At 30.4% G+C, this 26,928-nt stretch overlaps 1 protein-coding gene across 1 annotated transcript in view; it reads left to right on the top strand.

The window, feature by feature from the left end:
• Positions 1-26,928, top strand: part of LOC142324840 (nephrin-like) — a gene marked incomplete at its 5' end in the record, with an annotated part of 931,197 nt that overhangs the window by 865,116 nt on the left and 39,153 nt on the right. The window lies entirely within an intron of this gene.

The raw sequence follows: 26,928 nt of genomic DNA, 5'->3' as shown, positions 1-26,928 counted from the left end.
AAAAAAAATAATTTCAACGATGATTTTTTTTCAGAGGCACTTAAGAAGAAATTTTGGAAAATTTTTAACCTACATTTCATGTATGAGTAATATAAAATTAACTTTTTCAAAAATCAACCCCACTTGTTAAAACTGAAAAATATTCTTTTTTGTGTCTTGACATCAAAAAATGTCTACAATTTTCTAAAATTATGAATTCCGAACCTTAAATACAAAAAAAAAAATGTTTAATTTTTATGTCCTTGTTTTAATCGTTATTGGTGTTAGATTTAGAGAAAATTTTAATTAAGGAAATTTGTTAAGGTTAACTTGTATATGAATATTGCCTGTTACTGAGATATCAGCAAACAAAATTGTAGACGTATAAAAATTGCCCAAAAAATAAAAGTACGGAAAACGTACAATAGTTATTTGTTAATTGCTTTCAACTTCAGATTTTATTTAATAACATATTTGTGACAGTTATTATAAAACATCTGAAATATTGTTAAACCATTCTATTCAATAACTTATACACTACATTCTAGGGAATAGAGTACGCTGTTCATAATTTGCAACACTATTATAAAAGTAGAAGACATACTGCTAGCCATCAGCAGATATTATTTATCCACATATTATATAATTGTATAACAACGTTATAAAATTTAATAAAAAATTAGCTATTAAACATTAATTTATCTGAAGTATTTCATCAATATTAAATTTTTTATTTCCCGACTATTAAAATGTTCCGATTATTAAAATAAAACTATATCAAAATGGACTGGACTCATCGAAATATTCCTAAATATTTACTGACACCAAGTACCTGAAACGTCGAGATCGGACAAAAAACTGTTGTGTGCGTCTCTCTCTCTCTCTCTCTCTCTCTCTCTCTCTCTCTCTGTGTGTGTGTGTGTGTGTGTGTGTGTGTGTGTGTGTGTGTGTGTTATACAGTTCGAAATTCTTGTTGTTTATATTTTACAGATATCTATGAATAAATAAATTACGATATCGGCAATCATTTACAACAGGAAATTAATGTGCATGAACATAATAAAATACGGCCCAATCGTGATTAATGATTAATAAATCATTTATATAATTATAATCTCCACTTACCAATATTTATTAATAGTAACTTTGTTCGAGCGCTTTCGAAGATTATTACTACATCCTCAGGAACAATGACGTAATGTATATCATAAATATTTACTTCACGTATCGATAATTGTAATAAAATAAATTTCAAAATAAATATTACAATTAATCGTCAAAGAGGTAAAATAAAATCAGTGTTATCCGTCATATCCGTAAGAAGGTAGGTCGCAAGTGTTATAACATAAGATAATAATTATGACCTTCTTACTGACGTGACGGATAACGTTGACTTTATTTTATCTCTTTGACGATCAATGTTGCATTTAATTTATTACAATTAGTGATATGTGAAGGAAATATTTATAATATACATTACATTATTGTTCCTGAGGATGGAGTAATAATCTCCGAAAATACTCGAACGTAGTTACTATTAATGAATGTTGGTAAGTGGAAATTATAATTATATAAATAATTTATTCATTATTACCAACCGGCCATGTTATCAAAATGATTAATATCCTAAAACCAATAAACACTGTAAATTTATCTGTCCCAATACGCAACTCTTCAGAAGAAAAAAAATGCTTAATCGTTCAGAATAATCATAATATACTGATTTGCAAGCAATTAGAATACCGTATTTACATAAAAATTTTCAAAGATGGCTACATTTGACAAATCTAAATATCCCATATTTTACATCAATCACAGAACTGAACGGTTTTGACCAATTATAATGCAATAAATTCAAACCAATCAAAATTACTAATCTTTTAACTAATCTCAATATGCACCTTTTTGACGAATTGTTATCCTAAATTGTAATAACATATATCTCAACCAATCATAAAACGGCGTTTATTTTCAATGGTAACTAAGTATTCGCGTAACCATTCAGAAATAAGTAAGTTCCAACCAATCACAATATGAAATTATCATGTCTGTTACTAAATAAAGATCGTTCTTATTAGGATAAACAAATTCTTCAACCATATTGTAAGCTCAAAATTCAACAATCGAAGCCCATTACAATTCTGTTTTTTCTAATGAGACTTTAATTAAAAATATGAAAATAAATATTCGTATCAATTTAGTTCTTCCTATAAATTATAAGCAAGAATATGTTAATTTATAGATAGATCTTAGCTTAACGTTTTATCAGTTATATTTTTGTGTATGATTTTATAATTATACAAGGAAAAATATTTTCTTTTATTTATATTGGCGTTTCCATTTGTTCTTTATATCCTGCGGTAATACCTTTCAGCTTTAGTATTTAGGAGGTTTAGATTACACTTTATTAATTTATTGTCTAAAAAAATGAATTTTACACCTTTTCGTACCGTGAACGTCAGAATCTATATGCTGACTTAATTTAGTGATGTATACCCGAAACAAAACAAAAATCTTTCCATTATCGGAGATCAAGAATAAAACAACCTATCACTTGTTAGGATGGTTCTTCTCAGTTAATTTGCACCATATTTATATTCTAATTACAACTGTTATCAATAGTTATTATTCATTAAAACTTTGCACATACAATTTTTTTTTAAATTATTGTTTTGATACAGCAGTAAGACGACTACTTAACGAGTTACACTCACTCGGCGCTCACACACACAGAGAGAGAGAGAGAACGGAAGGGCCTTAAGTAAGTTCTATATACGTAAGCTGCTTTTGTGAAATGGATACGAAAAAATGTTCTCATCTAGTTAAAGCCCAGCAACTCACAATAGAAAAAACATATTAGCATTTCTTTTGACCTTTATTTATTTACCGTATTTATTCGAGTACCCGCCGCACTTTTTTTCTTGGAATTGGAGAGAAAAAATAAGGGTGCGGGGCTTACTTAAAACATAGCCTTTAGCCACCAGGATAATTTATGTAAAGTAAACGTCTTCTTAGAAGTACCTAAATTCAATCATATAAATATAGTTACATTAGGCTTTCGTTTATCAATACCGGATGCCGCTTATACAGAATACATCCTTAATTATTAACATCCTGTTCATATTATCGATAGGAACGAAGTTACGGTTTTTTTATAAAACTGATTTATTCTGTATAGGCTGCATCCGGTTCTAATGACACTACAGTTACAGTTATCAGTTACCCATCGTCGTCTTGTCTATTCGCCATAGTCATTGTACTGTTTGTATATGTGGACGGTTATGTGCATTTTATCTGTTTACTTTATCTAAGTTTAATACGGTGATTTATTTTAATTACGGCATTAAAATGAGTACAAAAGGACAGCGTCTACGATCTTTTACAGTAAATGAAAAACTGCGCGTTATAGAAGAGGTGAAAAAATTGGAAATCGGGCGGCAGGAAGAAAATTTGACGTAGATGAAAGCTGCATTCGAGACTGGCGTGAGAAGAAACAACGTCTGGTGAAAGGCGCTGGTAATAAAAGGGCTTTTCGTGGCTTAAAACCAAAATACATAGACAGAATAAAAATTGTATGACTTTGTTATGGAAAAAAGGAAATGCCGTTATGCTGTCACGACAGAAATGTGTCAATCATATGCTCGTGAAATCGCTAAATCGTTGAATAAAGTTGATTTTAAAGCAAGCCGTGGATGGATAACACGATTTTTTGCACGAAATGATTTGTCAATAAGACGAAAGACGACCATTTCTCAACGACTTCCAGACGCTTATGAATAAAAAATATTACATTTTCACAAATACATAATAAATCATTTGCCTTCCCAAATAGAAAACGCTGATCAAACCCCCGTATATTTTGAAATGCCATTTTTGACAAAACCGTAAACAAAAAAGGTGAGTAAAGTGTTACGATACGCACTGGTAGTAATGAAAATCAAAGGTGTAGTGTTATGCTTTGCATTACTTCTGACGGATTAAAATTACCTCCGTACATTGTTTTTCAAAGAAAAACTCTTCCTACCGTCCAGGTAAATGGAGTTATTATCAGAGCACAGGAATCAGGTTGGATGGACAAAACCTTAATTTTAGATTGGATCAGGTGTATATGGCAAAAACGATCAGGAGATTTACTTAATAAAAAAAATACCGGTATGCTAGTAATCGATAGTTATCGGGGGCATACGACTGATCAAGTGAAAGGCATTTTAAAAAAAGGGTATGACAGACTAAGTAATAGTTCCAGGCGGTTTGACATCTCTATTGCAACCACTAGATGTCTGCATTAATAAACCGTTCAAATCTTCATTAAAACAACTGTACGGTAAATGGATGGCTGATGAAAATTTCTCTCACGCCTACAGGAAGAATCAAACGCCCAGATTTTAACCAGATTTGTGTTGGGATAAAAAATGCTTGGGAAAGTATTTCCACGGAATTAGTAAGGGAAAGTTTTAAAAAATACTGAATATCTAATGAACTTGATGGTAGTGAAGACTATCACCTTTGGCAGAGCTACGTGGAGACTACCGGTAACTCTTCTACAGACATTGACAGTGACTGTGATTAATTAAAAATAAAATCCCATATTAAAAAGTGTTTTGAAATGATCCTTTTCAACATGATACTTTCTTTTCGTTTTACTGGCCTACTGATTCTGAACTAAACTAGTACTTACGGTAATTAATTATTAATGTAATATTAATATTGTAATTTAAATTAACGAATTAAATGCTTTACTTTCTGAATATTTTCGTATTTACGTATTTTTTAATGATATCTGTTGCACTTTAAAATACCGGTATATGCTAGTTTTTGTTTTTAGATTTTCGGTCCGGAAAATCGAGGGCGGGGGGTATTCGAATAAATACGATAGTTTTAAAAATTAAATATATATCTATGTTACAATTACTGTAATTGTTAATATGCACAGCCTTATTAGGTAGTGTACAATCATCAGTTACATATAATATTCGTACTATTATTGTCGATCATTTAGTTTACTGTACAATACAGTATTTAGAAAGTTGTTTCCAACGTTATTTTATTCATTTGAACATTAATGTAAAACATGAACAAATTTTTCTGGTATAAATTTAAATAAAACTGGTACGTACTTAAGCAGTATAAATTTAATGAGTTAAAAAAAAAATTCATGATTTACAATAGATTATATCTTTTATCATTTTTAAGTTAAATTTTTATCAGTATTTATTGTTTTTAGTCTTGGTGATAAAAAAACGACTATCTATATGCGTGAGTTTCATAATAATCTCCTGATTGTCATTTTATTGTTTCCCTCTTTTCTATCGGGATTTCTTTTAATTATTATTAAAAAAAGTAAAGGCCATCGTTTATAATTTGAATATAAAATTAGCTTTAATCACTCTTTGATATGGTATGTTGGGGTTTTAACTTACATTTAAAGGTGATTAACATCAAAATTTCTTCTTCAAAAACTACTCACAGTTTAAAAATTAAAATGCTGAATGATTGAAAAAGTTATGTTGCATGACAATTTTTTAACTAAGTTTTTACATGTTATTACCTGAGAAAGAAGACAAAATTAAAAAGTGATTTAAAAGAAATGATAAAAGTGATTTTAGTGTTAAATGTTGTATTACATATATAACAGATTGAAAAATAAACATGGCCGCCATTTTGTAATTTGCAAAGGTATTTAATTCCTGATTTTTTTTCTAATTTTAAAACTTTATTACCAAGACGCTTACCAAATATTAATGTGATTCGTTTATCCGAACTTGAGATATAAATTTTTATATAAAAATAGCAAAATGGCGGACAGTGGGAGAACGAAGGAGAAATCGCCATTTTAAAATAAAAAATAAATTAATTTTAAAATCGCCATTTTATATATATATATATATACATACATACAGTGTTTCTAAAATGGTGAGCTGGCTAACTTTTTCGGATTTTATTTGTAAAATTAAACAAAAAGTATCCTGGGAAAAAATTACGTTCAATTCGATTAAATATTAGTTGTTTTTATTTATTGTTAATTCTAGTATTGTAAATTAGTATCAAATTAAGTTTAGTTTTCTCACAATAAGATTTATTATTAAATAATAATATAACAATTGATATTAATTTTTCACTTTTTAATCATTTTACACAGCGATTATTACTGTTGAGCATATTAATGTAAAAATGAAGCTTCATTCAACAGCAGTGGTGTATCTACTATCACAACCAGCGTGTCTGGAGCGACAATAATCCTCATGGTACCTTCGAAAGTAACCATCAACAAAGATTTTCTCTGAACATATGGGCAGGTATTTTTAATGACTATCTTTTGGATCCTGTCATTTTACCAAATCATTTAAATGGAGAAAATTATCTTGCTCATTTAATCGAAAATCTTTCACATTTTTTGGAAGACCTACCTCTTACAATTAAGAGGAAATATGTGGTTTCACCATGATGGAACACCTGCACATTTCAGTCAGTTAGTATTAAATTTCCTGTATGAAACTCTTCATGAAAAATGGATAGGCTGCGGAGGACCAGTGCCCTGGCCTGCCCGATCATCTGACTTAAACCGTCTTGACTTCTACCTGTGGGGCCATTTGAAACATTATTGTTTATTCAACTCAATGTTTAGGATCTTCAACAAAGGATCCAAAAAGAATTTCAAGAAATTACAAATACTCCCAGAATTTTTGAACGGTTAAGACAATCTTACAAAAAAAGACTGGAGGCTTTTGTAATTTCTAATGGTGGACACTTTGAGCATCTCTGATAACTTTTAACAGTTGTTAACTGTATAAGTACATCTAATGTTCTACAATAATTAACATAAGATTATCACAGGTAGTCGATTTATTTTTTTTAATTATTAGGTCTACTGTTGTGAAAAAATTATTAATTAATTTTATACTAATTTACAATACTAGAATTAACAATAAATAAAAACTATTAATATTTAATCGAATTGAACGTAAAGTGGAGGACATGATAACAGACATAAAATTACATCAATTTCTGCCATAACACGGCTATTTGTTAACCGATTTAAAAAAAATTAAAATCCGAAAAAGTATAGCCAGCCCTCCATTTTAGAAACACTGTGTATATATAATCCACTTCTGAATTCCTTCTTAATACTTTCTGTAAAGTATTATTTTGTTCTTGCCTTATCCGCTACAAAAACTACAATAGTCAAGTTATCGTCACAAATTAAAAAAAAAAATGTTAGAAGCAAAAGGCTTTTTGCAATAGTTTTGTATGGAACCAAAAGATACAAGTACAAATAAGTTCAATCTTGGTAACTAATTACAGAAGTAATGTTAATTATGTACATATCTTGTTTAAATAAAAATCATTACAAAGGTTTTGACAATTACGACCTATGAAAATAGCGATATGATGAAAATGTCCAACACATGATACTTTGAGTACGCTGAATGTGATTTATATAAATTAAATTCAGTCTTTTATTCTAAAAATTCATTTTCTCGTATTACATAATTATCTCTAACCGAGCTAGCAACTCAAAATATGATTACATGTGAAAAGACCTTGTAAAATAAGAACCTTACTCAGTTAAAACTTTACTTTTCACGAGATAACACAATAAGAAGAAAAAAATAACAGCAATGACCTTTAATCAAATTTCAATAAGAACATTATTTAAAAAATTATTCAGATCGGCACAACAGAATTTTGTGTTTTAAGCAAACATTTCTCTACACTTTTTTTAGTGAACATATATCTAGAAATCTACATTTAATTGTAATTACACGTTAACATAGATGAAAATTGTAACTGATTATTTAACGTACATTGACAACTTTGTTATTATAGATAATTTTATCTAATGTTGCTATTTAGAAACAATAAATCACATTGACAGTATCTTGAATTTTAAAAAAATAAATTCAATATTTAATGGTTAATACTGCCACTGGTAGTATTTGACATCCTGAGGGTCATAAACAGATCATTTCCAAACACAAACAATAGATATAAGCATAAATTAGACATTAATTGACGTGTATACTCTCAAAACACATTAATAATGTGATGTTTATCCAACATAACAAGATTGTGTAACCCACTGGGTTGATCGAATGGTGAACGCGTCTTCTTAAATCAGTTGATTTGGAAGTCGAGAGTTCCAGCGTTCAAGTCCTAGTAAAGGCAGTTAATTTTATATGAATTTGAATACTAGATCGTAGATACTGGTGTTCTTTGGTGGTTGGGTTTCAATAAACCACACATTCTAGGAATAGTCGAACTGAGACTGTACAAGATTATACTTCATTTACATTCATACATATCATCCTCTGAAGTAATATCTGAACGGTAATTCCCAGAGGCTAAACAGGAAAAAGAAAAAATAAGATTGTGTGGGCTTCTTACAAAAAATTTCACTTCTATTAAAAAAAAATTATCATTTTGATTGTATTCATACAATCTTGGTAAATGTTTAAAAATTTGTTAATAAATTTATTATTCATAAAACAAATTAGGATATTATAATACAATTACTGAATATGATTTTAACCTATATTGCATTGTAATAAATAACATATAAAGCATATAATAGCATATACCTGACATAACATGTTATAAATACATGATACAACATGGATAAAAAGATGGAACTGTCCCAGAATTTGCTTGGATGGATCAAAGGAAATTGTGTCAAACCTTTGAAATTCATATTAATTATAAAAAACAAATCACAATTCAAAAGGTATTAATGAAATTTGTACGTACATATTTATGTACATATTGAAAAGGATGCAGAAAAATCAGTTTCTGTTTTTATTGTACGTACATTATTATATGCATATTGAAAAGGATGCAGAAAAATCAGTTTCTGTTTTTAATATTTGTAATTAGTATTATTTAAAAAAGCATAAACAGAGTAATAATGTTTTTATTTCCTTGTAAAAATATCAATCTAACAATAACCACGCAATTACTCGACAACTTCACAACTACAAAACACAACCCAAAAATTACAAAACAACACCCGAACAACTACCCAACAGCCACCCAACATCTACCTCACAACTAACCAACAACCATGCAATCGCCACCCAACAATTACTCAACAAGTACAAAAATATCCAACAACCACACAACTCACCGAAAACCACCTAATAACTACACAACAACTTTCTCATAACTACCCAACACCTACCACAAAACTACCCAACAACTACCTAAAACTAACAAACAACTACACAACTATTAAACAACTAACTCACAATTTCCAACTTTGAAATAACAACCAAACAAATTTCAGAAATTACCAAAGAACTACCCAACTACCACGCAACTACCCAACAACCACACAATTACTTACCAACTTCACAACTACAAAATAACAACCCAACAGCCACCCAACAACTACCTCACAACTAACCAACAACTACACACCAGGTATCTAATAACTAACCAACAACCACAAAATCACCACCCAACAATTACTGAAAAACTACACAACTACTTCCCAAAAACCTTCCAACAACCACCAAAAAACCCTAAACAACTACACAACTACCCAATAACCAGCAAACAACTACACAAAACCCCCAACAAGTACACAACTACCCGAAAACTACCCAACAACCATCCAACAACTTTCTCATACCTACCCAACAACTACACAAAAACTTCCCAACAACTATACAGATACTATCAAAAACTACCCAACAACTCACCAAAAAATACCCAACAACTTTCTCATAACTACTTATCATCTACCACAAAACTATCCAACAACTACCAAACAACATCCCAACAAATATTATTTAGCAACCATAAAAGTATTCAAACACTACACAACCCAACAACTACCTCACACCTACCCAACAGCTATAAAACAATAACCCAAGAAATTCCAAAAATTAACAAACAACTACCTATCAACTGCCTAACAACCACGCACTAACCACACAACAACTACTAAAAAACTACCTAACAACTACACAACTGCCCAACAACTACCCAAAAGCTACCTAACAAGAATCCAACAACTGCCAAACAACTACACAACTACATTACAACCACCCAAAATTTACCTCACTACCACACAAAAACTATTCACAACTATAAACAACAACACAGCAACTACCCAACAAATTCCAAAAATACCAAAAAACTAATCCAATACTACCCCACAACTACTCAACATTGACCCAACAACCACTCAACATCTACCCAATGATTTTCCAACAACTACCCGACAAGTACCCTGCAATTATATAACAACTACCCAACAACTTCTGAACAGCTACCTAACAACTACCTGACAAGTACCCCACAACTTTATAACAACTACCCAACATCCCCTCCACAACTACACAACAACTAACCAACAACTACCCAAAAACTATTCACAACTACCCAACTACTATGAACAAAACAGCAACTACCTAACAAATTTCAAAAAGTAACAAACACCTACCAAAAAACTACCCAATAACTACCCTCCAAACACTGAACAACTACCCAACAATTATTCAACAACTACCTGGCAAGTGCCCTACAACTACCTAACAGTTACACAATTACCCAAGAACTACATCAAAACTATACAACAACCAACCAACAACTACCCACCTACCCACCTTCCCAACTATGCACTTACCAACCTACCTACCTACCTAACCATCCTCACCACCAACCTTCCTACTTACCTTCTTTCTTTTCCTGTTTAGCCTCCGGTAACTACCTTTTAGATAATACTTCAGAGGATGAATGAGGATGATATATATGAGTGTAAATGAAGTGTAGTCTTGTACATAAGCAAGTAGGTAAGTAGAAAGTGTAGTCTTCCTACTTACCTACTTGCTTACAAACCCACCTACCTACCTACCTGCCGGCCTGCCTTCCGGCCAGCTTTTGTTGGGTAGTTGTTAGCTTGTTGACTGGTACTTGTTGGGTAGTTGAGCAGTTGTTGGATAGTTATTTGGTAGTTGTTGTATACTTGTTTGTTAGTTTTTTTTTTGTAATTTAATGGGTAGTTGTTATGTACTTGGGTTGTTGTGTTGTAGTTGTTGGTTAGTTGTGAGGCAATTGTTGGGTGGTTGTTGTCTAGTTGATGGGTTGTTATTTCTTAATTGTTGTGTGGTAAATTGGGAGGTAATTGTTTTTTTAGTTTTTAGGTCATTGTTAGGTGGTTGTAGGGTAATTGTTATGTAGTTGTGTGGTAGTTGGTGGGAAGTTGTGGTGTAGTTCTTTGTTAGTTTTTTGGAATTTGTTGAGTTGTTGAGTAGTAGTTGAGTAATTGTTTGATAGTTGTTATGTAGTTTTTGAATATTTGTTGGGTAGTTTTTTAGGTAGTTGTGTATTTGTTGGGTAGTTGTTTTTTAGTTTTTGGAATTTCTTGGATAGTTGTGTTGTTGTTTTGTAGTTGTTGGGTAGTTCTGAGGTAGTTGTTTGGTTTTTGTGTGTTAGTTGTTGGGAAATTGTTGGGTGGATGTTAGTTTTCGGAATTTGTTTAGTTGTTGTTTCGTAGTTGTTGGTAGTTTTTGTGTAGTTGTTTGGTAGTTGTCGGGTAGCTGTTTGTTAGTTGTTGGTTATGTAGGTAAGTAGATAGGTAGTTAGGTAGGTTGGTATGTAGGTAGTTAGATAGGTAATTATATAGGTAGGTAGTTCGGTTGGTAGATAGGTTGGTAGTTACTTAGATAGTAATTTGGTTAGATATTTAGTTAATTAGTTATGTTACTTGTGAGGATGATATGAGTGTAAATGAAGTGTTGTCTTGTACAGTCTGAGTTCGACCATTCCTGAGATGTATGTTTAATTGAAACCCAACCACCAAAGAACACCGGTATCCACGATCTAGTATTCAAATCCGTGTAAAAATAACTGACTATTAGAATTTGAACGCTGTAACTCTCGACTTCCAAATCAGCTGATTTGGGAAGACGCGTTCACCACTAGACCAACCTGGTAAGTTTCTGTAGAATCGGCAGAGTACGTTGGCGCAGGGACTGAAAGCTTATGTACTAGCATTTTGCATGCATTGACCTCCGTTAAAAGTTAAACATTGTCATTTTCTATATGTCTTTGGTGGTATGGTTATATGTAAAAACTTGTAGTGTATGCAATTGTTGAGTTTCATTCTAAACTATATATGGATGTTATGATCTAGGCCTACATTCTGTTGTACAGCAACTAAAAAAGTATCATAGTAGAATCATATAAGGCTAATGTTCTAATTATGAATTGTAAACACAACATGCAATTCTAAGAATTTCGTTTACTTATCTTTCTTTAATCATTACGCTGTAAAGAATCATATTTCACACATCGCTTGTAATTATGTTCTTGATGTGTGGTTATTATAAAAACATTTATTGCGGTGTTTATTTTTTAATGAAGTGAATAGCTGTTAGTGATTTATTTTTACTGTTCTCTGTTTTCATTTAAGGCTTTGTCATAAATTCAGTCGTGTAAATTTTTAATATTTCAATGCAGTTATTTATTTTCTCTTAAAATGCCCAAGTTAGCAGGAAAAGGTACAGTAGTTCTTAGCCAGGCGAGGAAAATTCTATTTCAATGTCTACAATTTCTTTTTACAAAACAATGCTGGAATCGGAATAGTGAGGAAAACTGAAGTGCTGAATACGATTGTTCAAGTGACAAAAATATCAAAACGAACAATCCAAAGAATTATACCAGAAGGGAAATCAAATGAAACTGAGAAGCCATCTGTGTTCGTTTCGCCGAGAAAACGAGCAAATCGTCCCAGTATTGTGTGCAATTTAAATTCGTTTGACACGGATGCTTTGAAGCATTTAATAAATACATTTTATATAACCGAAAAATACGTTCCTACTGTGAAGAGAATTATGCAGAAAGCCCGCGAAAGTAAAATTAATCTCAAAGGGAGCGAAAGATTTTTAAGGAAAATATTACGTAAAATGGGACTTGGAAAAAAACCAGAAAACAACCGGAAAATACTGATAGAACGACTTGACATTAAAAACGCAAAAAATGAAATTTCTAGGACAAATTTCCCTGTTTCGCGAAGAAGGAAGACTGTTTCTATGCACAGATGAAACTTACATTCACAGTAGTCATGTGACACCAAAATCGTGGGTAGACACGACAAACCATGAGGGACTGAAAACACCAGTATCCAATTAATCACTGATCATGCTGACTGCAATAAAGGATTCATTAACCATGTTACTTATGTATAAGTCAAATAAGAAAGGAGATTATCACAAATCGATAGATTCCGAAAAGTACACGAAATGGTTATAAGAGAAGTGTATTCCCAACTTGCTACCTCCATCGGTCATTTTACTACATAACGCATCGTATCACAACGTTCTGCTAAAAAAGCAACCACATTCTATCTATGAAAAGCGATGCGATAAAATGTTTAGCGGAACAGCGAATTAACTGTTCTCCTGCTATGACAAAGACTGAATTAGATTATATAAAATTACACAAAAAAAAATCAAAATACATTTTTAATAGATGACATTTTCGAAAGTTATGGTCACATAGTTCTACGGTTGCCAACTTATTACCCTGACTTAGATGCCATTGAAATGATTTGGAGTCTTAGCTGAAAGAAACACAACTTTTAACAAGTCGGACGTTCTTATGTTAGCTAAAGAGGAATTTCATAGTGTCTGAAGCCGAGTTGAGCAATATCTCCGAGCATATTGTCAACGTTGAAAAAATAGATTGAAAATGAACATTGATATGATGTGAACATCGACAGTTTTGTGATAAATGTGAATTCAGAATCGGACACGAGCTTTTTAAAATCTACTTCGACAGCGACTTTGGAATTTGCGAGCTACGGCAATAAAGTGAGATGAAGAATTATTACTTAAAGTACTTTAAAGTAATAATATTAATTGGAATACTAAACTAGTTTTAATTAACATCGTATCTATTTTTGGTTATAAATATGATCTCTATTAAACTGACAATGTTTTCAGTCGGCCTGGTACCATGCAAATCTTCGCTGAATTCTAGTAGTTTTTTATTGCCAACTTGCGTGCCGATAGTTCTAAATAAATGTTCTTGGGTTGTTGATATCTATCTCGTTTAGTTTTCGTATTATTATTTTTTGAGTGTAACGTGTTAAGTTTTAGTGGCGATTTTTGTTATGTGTGATTTTCGGGGGCAACGATACAACGTAAGATTTTACGTGAAACTGGGAAAAATTTTCACAGAAACGTTTCAACTTTTGAAACAAACTTACAGAAATTATGCTCTGGGTCGTACTCAATGTTACGAATGGTTTTCACGATTTAAAAGTGGTCGTCAGTCAATTGAAGATGACCTTCTACCAGGAACTGATGACACCATGTTTAGAAAATCAACAGTCTTATGCGTGAAAATCGCCAGTTGACTGTCAGAGAACTTGCAGAAGAGTTAAGCATCTCGATTGGATCATGTCATGACATTTTGACTGAAAAAATAAACATGCATCGAGTTGCAGCAAACTTTGTTCCTCGTTTGATGACCAAACAACAGAAAGAACATCGAGTGGATGTTTGTCAGCAACTTCTTGAACAAGCCGATGACGATTAAACATTCAAGCCAAGGATCAGGAGACGAAACTGGGTTTACGACTACGACATTGAGTTAAAAGTTCGATCATCACAATGGATTAGCAGCAAAGGATCTTTTCAACCCAAGAAAGCATATCAGTCTCAATCCAGTGTCAAAGTAATGCTCTCTGTTCTTTCGATTTTAATAGAATTGTGCATTTTGAATTCTTGCCTCAAGGTTAAACAGTGAACCGAGCATACTATCCGTTGACATTGTTCTATTATGTAACTGTTTTACAACGGTTACATGAAAAAATCTTCAAAAAGAGACCAGGATTGTGACAAGACAACTCATAGTTCCTTCACCACGACGATGAGCATACTCAGCTTTGTCAGTTCGTAAATTTTGATCTAGAAATCAGATAACTGCCCTCCCTCAGCCTTCCTACTCGCCAGACCTTACTCTTTGTGAATATTTCTTATTTCTGAAATTAAAATCATTGATGAAAGGACACCATTTTGAAACTGTTGACATTAAAGCAAATTTGTTACGGACCTTAAAGGCCATTTCAAATGAAGCTACCAGGACTGCTTCGCGAAATGGTAACTCCGCTGGGAAAAGTGTGTGAATAGGGATGGGAAGTACATTGAAGAAGACAAGTACCAATAATCCGTTGATAATAAATTCCGGCAGATTAAAGATTCTGTGTTCCCATGGGACTCCTCATGCAGAAAAACTCGGCGTGAAGAAATAGTCCTCTGTCGATTGCGGATAGGACATACGAGGGTCACGCACGAGTACCTGATGTCAGGAGGACACGCACCCCTATGCGCACGATGCAACTGCCACATGACTGTGCACCACATACTCATAGATTGCATATACATTATGCGGCGTTGCGTCGTAAATTTAATATACCCAGAAACATCTGTGGTGTCTTGTACAACGATAATGAAATTTTAAACCGATGTTTCTATTTCTGCGTAGTAATGGGTTAATAAAAAATATGTAATATTGTCGTGTGTATTTTTTATGTTAGATCTTTTATGGTTTTTAGTTTTCTTTTTAGTGTTTTTGTTATCCGAGAATGGGCCCTTTACACCCATCTTGGATTTTGTTTAATTTCTATCCACTTTCGGTTTTATTTTAGATTTTATCTGTGGTATTAGTTGTAAGTTTTTATTCATCTTTTAGATTAGCTTTATTTTCTTTTATTTTTTAATAAAAAAAATTCCGGACGATGGTAACGTGCATGCGTTTTTCGCCCCCCTCCCCCCCAAACCAAAATCTGTAAACTTAATAACGAAGATAAAAAAAAAATAAAATTGGTTATTTTCTGAACAGACCTCGTATACCATTTACACAAAAATTTTTTTATAACTTCAGATCATTATTTTTATCAAAATATCATAAAAGAAGAGATAAATATTAAAAATTAAAAAAAAAACTGCCAAAAAAAGAACATTGCTGACAAACATTTAATACCTTTAATGTAGGATAACTACGAATATAGGATAATTAAAGAGCATGCGGTTAGCAGTTTTGTATATAGTATAATTTTTTTGTTATATTTATTTTAACATATATATTGCAATTTTTTTTAATTTTCTGATTTTAATTTTAATTTTTCATGTATATATATATATATACACACACACACACAAATTTATGCAACTTATGACACTCCCAGTAACATAAGGATTCCAACACAGGGGTACTACATCTAAATCGGTTCAGCCATTGAGCTGCTGCAGTGGAACAAACATATATACACTTTAAATACATTACACTCGTTTTTGGGCAGTCATGTAATTAACCCAAATAAACATAAAATTTCATACTAGTGAACCCAGATTAGCTGTTTTACACAGTAAATAAGTAATTATTTTTATTTACATTATGTTTTAAAGAATAAAGTAATTAAAATAAAAGAAGGATAAAATAATTTCACTGTATTTTATCAATATATATAAAATAATAAACAATATCATTTTAAAAACAAATTGAAATATACTCCATGAAAAAGGTGCTATGATACGTTCTTATCCTCAACAGAAGTTCAAACCAAAATATTTTTACAACTCAAACAGAAATATGAAATGTAAACAAAGTTACAAAATTTTAGGAATTGAGAGAGACATTACAAAAAATAACCCGTGAAAAAGATGTTGAAAGTATATCTATAATAAAAAATATTTTTGTTAAATAATTAAATAAAAATAAAATAATAAATAAATAACTGTAGTAAATGCCAATTAAATCTTACATCCACTTACTGAATTCCTCAATAAAGATGTATATAATTTTGTTTTTTAAATAAATATTTATTTCTCATTAGTATGTTATAATACATTATATAGATCACTTTAGGATTAGGTAGACATGCTACTCCACGGCAAAAAAATGTGCTGGCAGAAGTGTCCTACCACTTGCCTGGATGGCTCAAGGGAAATCATAATAAAACCTTGATTAGAGCAGCATCACAACATGCACAATAAATTATAAAATAAAAAGAGAAGTGTTTAAATATCATATTAAAGCTTAAAAATAATTCATATACAAAAAATATAGTCTAGTAAATATGTGCTGATACTAAATAAGTAATAATTTAAAAGCATTAATGAAAAAATTATTTGCGCATACATATTATATAAACATTAAATGCTCATGTAGAAAATTCAAATATTTTTAAAATTGGTATTATTGGTAATTAATATTAAATCTGTTATTTTATTTTTTTAAAAAATGAATAACAATAACTTCTTTATATTGCAACAAAAATATTATTAAATTCATGCAAATAAAGAAATGTATATATCACTACATATGTACTGTATGTTTGTTTACTTTTTTTTTGTAAAAAACAATTGTGGATTAAATTTTTGCAATCTTTATCTGACTGATGAAAAATTTTATTATAATCCCATTGTTTTTTTAGATGTTTGTATAATATAAATGAAAAAGATGTAGGATTATTCAATTGTAGGTAAAATGTTGCACTAGCCTAATATAATTCTTCTCCAAGGACTGCCTTGGATGACAGCATAGAGTTGACTTTGCTGTGATAAATGACATAGTTATAAATGTATGAAAAAAAAATGCAAGTTACATAGTTTTTTACCTTTATCTTAAAAAATTAATAATTTTTGGTTTTATTCTGCTACAGTATACTTTTTTTTTTATTTTCTTTATCACAATAAATTCTCATTCTTTGTTTGATTTTTTTTATAATTATTTATAATTACTTTGTTTCTCTCTTTATTGGCTGCTATTGTATATTTCATTATGTATTAGGAATGATTAGAATTATTGAGCTGTATGAAACATCGTTTTTTCAGTATACTTTCATTACCTCAATAATTAAAATTTATAAATGCTCTATTTATAGCATACAAAATGTATGTAATCCAGTCATATGTGTTATTCATCTACTCATTTTTTTTTTTATATTAATGTTATTTTCTTGTAAAATATTAAAATAAAATGAATTTATACTTTGTTATAATTCAATGTTACTCAACTAGTTTTGTTAAATCTTCTCATAAAGATGTAGTAGTACCAGAATATTCGATATTCTTTTGTAATAAATAAAACATTTATAATTATTAATATCTGGTTTGTTTACAGATTACTTTTTCTAAGCTTCATCAAAACATTTTGTACTTATGCATTCATGTGTGAATGTGTGTGTGGGAGTGTGTGTGTGTGTGTGTGTGTGTGTGTGTGTGTGTGTGTGAACTCTGGATGTATATCTGTATTTTAATGAGAAGATTGAAATGAATAGAACAGAATGAGGATAATGATTGTCAGTAACAGATAGTAACAATACATACATATTAAAATTAATGAACTTTTTTTAGACGATTGTAGTTTTTTCATTTACAATGCACTGAGATTTTACTAGTACAAGTACAAAGGTGTATTTTCTTCTAGTATGGAAATAAATTTTAAGACAAACTTTCACCTCTAAATAATAAAATTTCACAAAAATATTAGCTTCTGCTTTAGTGCCATTATCTATTTTTCCAGTTTCAACACTAAACTGTCTCATTTCAGTACAGTTCTTTATTGTATGTCTAAATTCCAGTTGTACATCTAAAAAAACATAAATTCCCTTGTGAGTACTACGGTTTTTTAAAAAGTTATTTTTTGGTATTATATTTCAAACCAACTTTTGATGTTTCTTTTCTGAACCAACTTCTACTTAATTAACTATTAAATTATCCAAGTTTCTTATTATTTTAACATATAGATGTTTAGAGTGAAATATTTCTGAATTGCTTTAAGAGCACGAGGGGAAGGAAAATAAAAGGACATAATTGTGTTGCGGATTTGTTGTTATTATAATATTCTATAAAAAAAAGGTTTGTACCACAGATAAGTTATGTACCACAGAATATATAATATTGGGACATTTTTACAAGCAAATTTAACTCACAAAAGTTTCATCAAAATTTATTGTAACATTAAAAGGGAAATTTTTTAACATCTATGAAATTTCAAGCTGATTTCCCTGAATAAAACAAAAGAGGTCCTGGTAGTTCTGTACAGGTATGGGAATCCTTTTGAAAACTTCTGATTTTTTTCAGTTCTATTATATGCATTTTAAATGTATATATATATTTCTTAGAAAAAAAAAATATCTATATGCAGTTTTATTCTATATTAGAATCTGAAGAATTAGTTCCCATTATTGTAAATGATACCAACTATTTATTACTGGTAAATCAGATGATTAAAAGGTAAATTTATACCAGTTATGTTAAAATCTGCCTCAACAGTCATCTCATCTATTCATATTCAATCGACAGCCAAAATCAATCAGATCAATAGCTACATCTTATCAATTCAGCTCCCATCCTCAAGATGTTCCCCTTGTATCTCCAATAACATACATAAACGTTCTATATATAAAATATAGAAATTAACAATGAAATATTGTATTGTATTGCCGCCCAACTTACATTGCTGTGTAAAATTTCACCATTGTGTTGACACCAGGAAATGAGTTTAATTAAAGTTGACAATGAGTTAATTAAATGAAATGAGTTTAATAAGGGTTTGGGATCGTGTTTGAACCATTGTAAGTTAAAGAAAAGCATGTAATGACTTCTTTTTTTTTAGTTATTTAAAGCAACTAGACTTGAATGAAAAGTAATATGAAATTAATACTAATAATAAGTATTGTATAAAAATTCATTATCAGTATTTTGTAAAAAGTGTAAATGAATAATAAAAGATTATCAATCACCTCTACAAAATTTTTCATCCTCTAATTCTTTTATTTATGTGTGGTTAAGGATCAAGTTTGAAGAAATTGAAGCTTTTAATGTTGATTGGAGAATTCTTTTAATATTTTATAAATAACTAGTATCCCTGTTGTGGCTTTGCCTATGTGTTATATGGTTAGTTGCATTTCCCATCAAGGTCATACCCATCTAGCCAGAGGGCTCTACTCCCTGGACCCTTTTGTGTTCATTAAACTCATACTTGTATAAATATTGATAAATAAAAATTAAAGCCTGTTCAATTTACAAAAAAATATCAGTGTATTGTAATTTCTTCAGAGCTACAGTTTTGCCAGTACAGGACCCAAAGCTTTGAGTGATCTGAAGTATGCCGGTTTGAAAAATATTCTGCCTCGATCTTAAAAATATTGCTTATAGCAATATGAGCTTATGCTTATTACCTGCCCATCATATGAGTAAAAATATTTTTTGCCCAGTTCTTAGCTTCTCTTTTGCACCCCTTTTTTTTCATGTTCAGTCATTTGACTGGTTTGAACCAGCTCTCCAAGATTCCCTATCTAGTGCCAGTAGTTTCATTTCGGTATACCCCCTACATCCTACATCCTTAACAATTTGTTTTACATATTCCAAACGTTGCCTGTCTGCACAATTTTTTCCTTCTTCCTGTCCTTCCAATATTAAAGCGACTATTCCAGAATGCCTTAATATGTGGCCTATATGTGTGTCTCTTCGTTTAACTATATTTTTCCAAATGCTTCTTTCTTCATCAATTTGCCGTAACACCTCTTCATTTGTTACTTTATCCACCCATCTGATTTGTACATTCTCCTATAACACCACATTTCTCGATAATTTGTCGAGTTCAGATTTGAATAATTTTAATGACGGCGGATCTTACGTTGATAATACCGACAACGATCCTGACTACCACCCTGTAATTGCTCAACCTGTAACTTAAGGTACTCAAAATTTAGGCCTATCTCTTACTTTTAGTGACTCAGATGATGAAGATAGTTCATTAATAAATGAAAGTCGAAGCTGTACAAGTAAGCCTAGACCTACAGGATGACCACGTCGTCCTGACAGGCCAACTAATGATTTTAGTAGTGAAACCAAGGATGGATGGGTTGATGTGAATGATGATGTAGCATCAAGTTTTCCTCACAACTTTTATTTTTATGAAATACCAGGTGTAAAGCATTTTTTTTCTTTAACCTCCGCAACCACCGTTAGGTATTGCTTCATGAGATGAATGATTTGTAGCATGTGTGAAAATGCCGTGTCTGACCGGGATTCGATCTCGAGACTTCCGGATGAAAAGCCGAGACCACTCACGCCACAGAGGCTGGCAGGTGTAAAGCATTGTCCTCCTCGTGATTCACTGGTCATTGTATATTTTAAGTTATTTTTTAATACTTATATTTTGGAATTGTTTGTAAAATACACAAACATGTATGCATAAAAAATAGTAATGGCTATAAACTTACATGCTGGGCCCAATTCCACACCGTGAATTTGGTCATGCATTACAGCTGCTGAGATTCAAGCTTTTATCACAGTACTGATAAATATGGGGTTAAATAAAAAACCAACAATTGCAAGTTACTGCTTGACAAACCAAAACTGGAACATGCCTTGATTTGGAAGAATGTTCAACAAAAACCCATATCAAGATATTTTAACACATTTTCACGTGGTTGACACTGAATCTTCCAAAACCAAATGAACAAAATTATGATCCATTTTCTCAAATGCAACCCTTGATAGGTAACATGAACAGAGTCAAAGCACTGTTGCATCCCTGGACAGTTTTTATCCATAGATGAGATTATGGTACCCACAAAAATCTACAGTTCCCTAATGTAGTATGTTCCAAATAAACACCATAGATTTGGCATTAAATTGTGGATAATGTGTGATGCTGTTTTACATTACTGTTTAAACTATTTTTTTTTTTTTACAGTTTTACAGTCATAAAACAAGGTCTTGCTTACTCTGCGGTCATGAACTTTTCGAATCAGGGGAATATCTGAATAAAGGGTACTATCTGTTTGTTAATCATTTTTTTACATCTGTATAACTGGCTAAACATTTATATCGAAAATTTACATTTTTAACTGGAACACTGCGAAGGAACATAAAAGGCATCCCTTCTAATGTGAAAGACAATTATGCAGTAGGTAAAAAAAAATATAAAAGAAAAAATTGTAAGCTAATATTAGGTTACAGGCAGAAGCAATCACATAAAAAACCAGTACATTATTTTCAACTGACACAATAGCTTCAAATGAGCAGAGGTCCAAAAAAAAAAGGTGGAACAGAATATTTATTTCAAATAAGCCTAAAATTATAAGAAAATATGACTACATGGAGGGGTAGATATAAGTGATCAAATGCTTTACCAGCATCTGAATGATCGAAAAACCGTCAAGTTCCAGATCCAAACAACATTCAATATAGTTGGAAGAATGGTATTAAATGCCAACAATTTGTTTAAAGCGAATACCACAAACCCATTACCTAGACTAAGATTTACAGTAGCACTGGTAGATGAGCTGAGCAAAGAATGGTGGATGAAAAAGAGAACAGGTCTAATGATGATGATGTACTTGCTGGTGGTAGTGATGTAGCCTCCAGTGATAATTTTTTTTTTTTAATTACCGAGTGGAAGAGAAAAATATTGCTATGTATGCAGCGCAGCCAGTATTAGAATGGGAGGAAAAAGTCAATGTATGTTTGCAAAAAAATGCAATAAAGGATTACACACAGTGCTTTATATCAACCTTAAACAAAATTCTGCCTATTTCAACATTACATTTTATTTACAAACTACTTATTTGTTTGAAAAAAATAATATTGATAAATTCTTAGTGGTTTTTAATGGTAAAAACTGTTAGTATAACAGAGCAGTGATATAAATGTGAGAACTGAAAAATACATTAAATTATTTAAGAAATTTGGAGTGCTTGTTTATTTTGAAATGCTCATTTATATAGTATATGTTTTTTTGATGTAAATTATTTTTTTATATAAGTTTTATGGAAGTAAACTTGAATTTTTTTTTTTTTATGGGCAAGTACATTTTATTAGTTTAAAATCTTTTAAACCATGTATGCCTGTATCTGTATATGAGTGGATAGTATTTTAGAGGAGTTTCTTACAAATAAATTAAAAAGTCATAAAAATTGGTTCATAAATAAATTGGATATTAATTTTTTTGTGATGGGATTTTTAGCATAAACTTTAGGATAATGACTGGGAGTTTTGAATAGACAAATCACAAAATAGCCAGGATTAAAAGGGTCAAGATTGTTTAAAATATTTAAACTTGAAATTCTGTAATTTTTGTATTGGAACTTGAAATGTTAAGTTTGTAAAAGAATCAGAAGATATAAGAGAAGATACTAGGCCAATGGCTATGCTACCAAAACTAACCAAGACTCACCAAAACTAAGGTGATCCAAGGTGACTTTTCCAACTTCAGTGTAAAATAAATAATAGTTACAAGAAATCTTTAATGATTTAAGTTCAACTTTTCATTAGCTTAAAATAAGTTTATAACATGTTTAATAAGTTTGTAATTTTAGTGTGCCTTTTAAAATTAGTTTATAATTAAGTTTGAAATATTTCAGATTGAAATTTTAACTCCATTTATTCTACAAGAAATCAGAGTTATATTTCCTATGAATTTTGTAAAAAAATAAATAAATATTCTGTATTTCAAAATAATTTAATTTATTATTTGTTTTTCAATGTTCTTCCTCATTATTCCAGGTACATGAAGTGATCTAAGGTATACTAAGATGCAATCAATGGTACATTATGGTCTTGTACGACTGATCACATCATAAATAGAGAAAATACTTTTTTTTGTAAAACCGTTATTATATTCTAACTTTTCCAAAGTATCATAGTGCACAGAATAGTGGGAGTGAGAGATTTAAATATTCATTTCATGAAAAGTTACAAAAATTGTTATTTTAAAAATTGAAATGTAAATCGTGATCCTAGGTAGAACAATCTCCCCTGTATATATATAATGTTAAACCATTGAAAAGTTTTTATTTTTAATTATTACAATGATTGTATTAATAATAATGTTTAATTTGAATAGGAATAAAATAAATAATATCTTTATCTGATTACTAGCTTTGTTATTACTAAATTCAGACGTTTTTTTTAAAATTCATAATTAATAAAATAAAGCAGTTTGTATTATTTTTAAATTTATATTTGGGATATATAAGACTCCCAGCTTAAAATATTTGGGTTGTACAAAAATTAGCTATTTTATATGTACGTGTACCATAATTTATATTTTTTATTAAAAAGTTTATTTTATTTTTTCCATCTCTTAATAATTGTTACAAATGAGTATAACTTTATTTTTGTGGTAGAAAGTATAAATATATATAGTCTGCAAGTTTATTATATAGTTGAATCACTTAAGTTGTGACTGCAAGGGGTTTACAGAGCTAGGAGAGTTTAGTCCTCACTTTAGTGAGTAGCACTGTTACGTCCAACTGCAACTTTATTTACTATCCATCTTTCCCTGTCTTAAAAGTTGTGCGTCCTTCTACTTTTTCTTGTTCTCAGGATAATCCTCCTCAGTTGCTCCATGTATCCTATTTTACTGTTCTTATTACTTTTTTCTGACCTCATTTCTCATTCCCCATCCTGCCCTTTCTGATATGGTGGTGGTGTTTTTAACTACCTTAGATCCTGGAACAAAATTTTACCATCTGTTGTTATGATTTATATCATTCATCCTTTTGATTACATTCTTATGTAACTTTCTTTTTTGTTTACATGTGATATTAAGTGGTATATTACATTGAAAAATGTAATTATTGTCTTTTTTTAAGTTTTCTTTAATTTTTATTTCATTAACTCAGTCATTATTAATTATTAAAAAAATGTTGATATTTGTTACAAAAGTAGATTATTTATATGTTATAATAATAATAATAAACTTAAGAATAAGTTTATTCATGTAATTTATATAACTAATAATAATAAACTTATTTTATGTTCTAAGGTAATAACACACAGTAGCAATTAATAATCGTTTAGCTAAACAAAAATTCTGTTTGCTGATAGAACATGTTTATAATTTTGTCAATGTTAAGTAGATATCCAAAAAACAGTAAATAATCATTCAAATAATTTAGTTTTATAATACAGATTATCTCCATTATTATACTATATGTAATACATACATAAATACACATGCATGCATATGAACACACACACATGCGCACACACATATTGAGGGAAAGAGAGAGAAAGCTCTCTAGAGAAAGGAACCACTTATTATAAAAAAAGGGTTATACATAATCATTCTTTGGAAACAAACAATTTCAGTTCAAGTGTAACAAAAGTTTTGCAATGCAAATTATAAAATTAGAAAAAGCATTCATTACTTGAATTCTTTACTTAAAATAAATTTAAACATATTTTTTATTAACAGTTTAGCCCTTCTTTTACTGCTATTTTTTTTTTTTTTAATTGTGAGAAAAGGATATTATCAAAAAATTTTCAGCTAGAAAAAATAAGACAGCATCCAGACTTTTTTTTAAGTGGTTACTTGAAAGTTCAGTTTTAAACTAAAACCAATCTCATTAAAGGACAAAATTACATTGATTTATCTATAGATTTTTAATAGATAAACCATGTATGTAGCACAAATTTATTTCAAGTGATATTGTACTATTATGTATAATATTATATTTTTACCTAAAGCTAAATAAACTAGGCTAATCAGCCACTAGTTATATTTTGTTCCTTCAGACAGGAAATAGTTTTCAGATACACTGAGTAACTCAGGGGCATGATTTGTCTTTACCAGGTGGGGATAACCAGTGCCTCTGACCAAGAATCTGGAAACACCTGGTCAGAGAAAATTTTATTATAGATACAAAAGATATATATCATAGTGCACTATCTAGGAGATGTGATAATATACTAAGCCCAATATTATCATTTCTAGGGGAAGTGTCTAGAGAATTATTCCAAGATAGGTATATTCAGATTAGGAGATTATTCAGAATAAGATATAGCTCTCAGTATCCTCAGCAGGATCTTATCTAGAACCACTGAACCTAAAGTATGGAAAAAAGGATAACGGAAAAGGGTTGAATGTTTACAATAAAATATTATTGTCTCGTGATTTTATATTTACTGGTTTAAAAAATATTACTTTTACTTCAGAAATTGTGAATCAAACAAGAATAATTTCATGATTCCTATATGATTGATTCTGGAATATTAACCCCGTTGAGTTTTCCTGTATGGAATGATCCTATACATGTATAGGATCATTCCATAATAAACTGTTCTACCAAAAATTATTATTTAATATACCTAAGCAACACAAAAAGGATAATTTTACAATATTTGTAGGAGTATTTATTATAATTCATAATATTTAAAAGTGATATTTCATGGAAATTAAATAGCCTAGAATTGTTTTATCTTCATAAACAATAAGATAAATTTTTACAATTGTAGTTGTAGATCGTTTAAGAATGATTAGAAAAACAAGTGTAGATCTAGTTTTCATCTTGTAATATGTAAAATTGGTTTTAAATTATCAACATATACAAGATTCTGTTTTCGTATGTGAGCAAAATAAACATGACAAAAAGCACAAGACTTTTAAGTAGATTTCATAAGAAAGCTACCTATTGTAATGGGTACTATGATTCAACTTCCAGAAAATTTCAACATATCTTTGCGTTTCACAGCCCCATGACCCCAAAATCCATATCAGCTCAAAAGCTTATATATATACATTTGTTTATATAAATTTCACTTTACTGTGGACATGATAACTGCCGTAATTTTGCTCCAGTCACTTTCAAATTGTTCCTTAAGAATAACTTGTCCCAAAATCTCGGTCGAGTTCGTTAACGGTCCAAATCGGATCATGGGGGAACTTTTTCAAAAAAACAAAATATCGCTATAACTTTCTTGAGTAAAATATCAAATTTGTTTGAAGTTCCCACTTTTCTTTGGATAAGGGCCTAAAACTTATCAAAGTAAATTTTTTGATACTACCAACTATTGGCCCAGGAGGTGGAAAAAATGGGGTTTCGAAGACAAAAACATCACACCTCCCTTAATAGGCACAGTACCGAATCGGTTTAAAGTGGTTGTCAGTCCTCTAAACATTACCTAAAACTTTTTTCTGTAA

Source organism: Lycorma delicatula, chromosome 5, assembly GCF_047948215.1.
Source record: "Lycorma delicatula isolate Av1 chromosome 5, ASM4794821v1, whole genome shotgun sequence".
Classification (NCBI taxonomy): Eukaryota; Metazoa; Arthropoda; class Insecta; order Hemiptera; family Fulgoridae; genus Lycorma; species Lycorma delicatula.
This window is presented reverse-complemented; position numbering and strand designations above follow the sequence as displayed.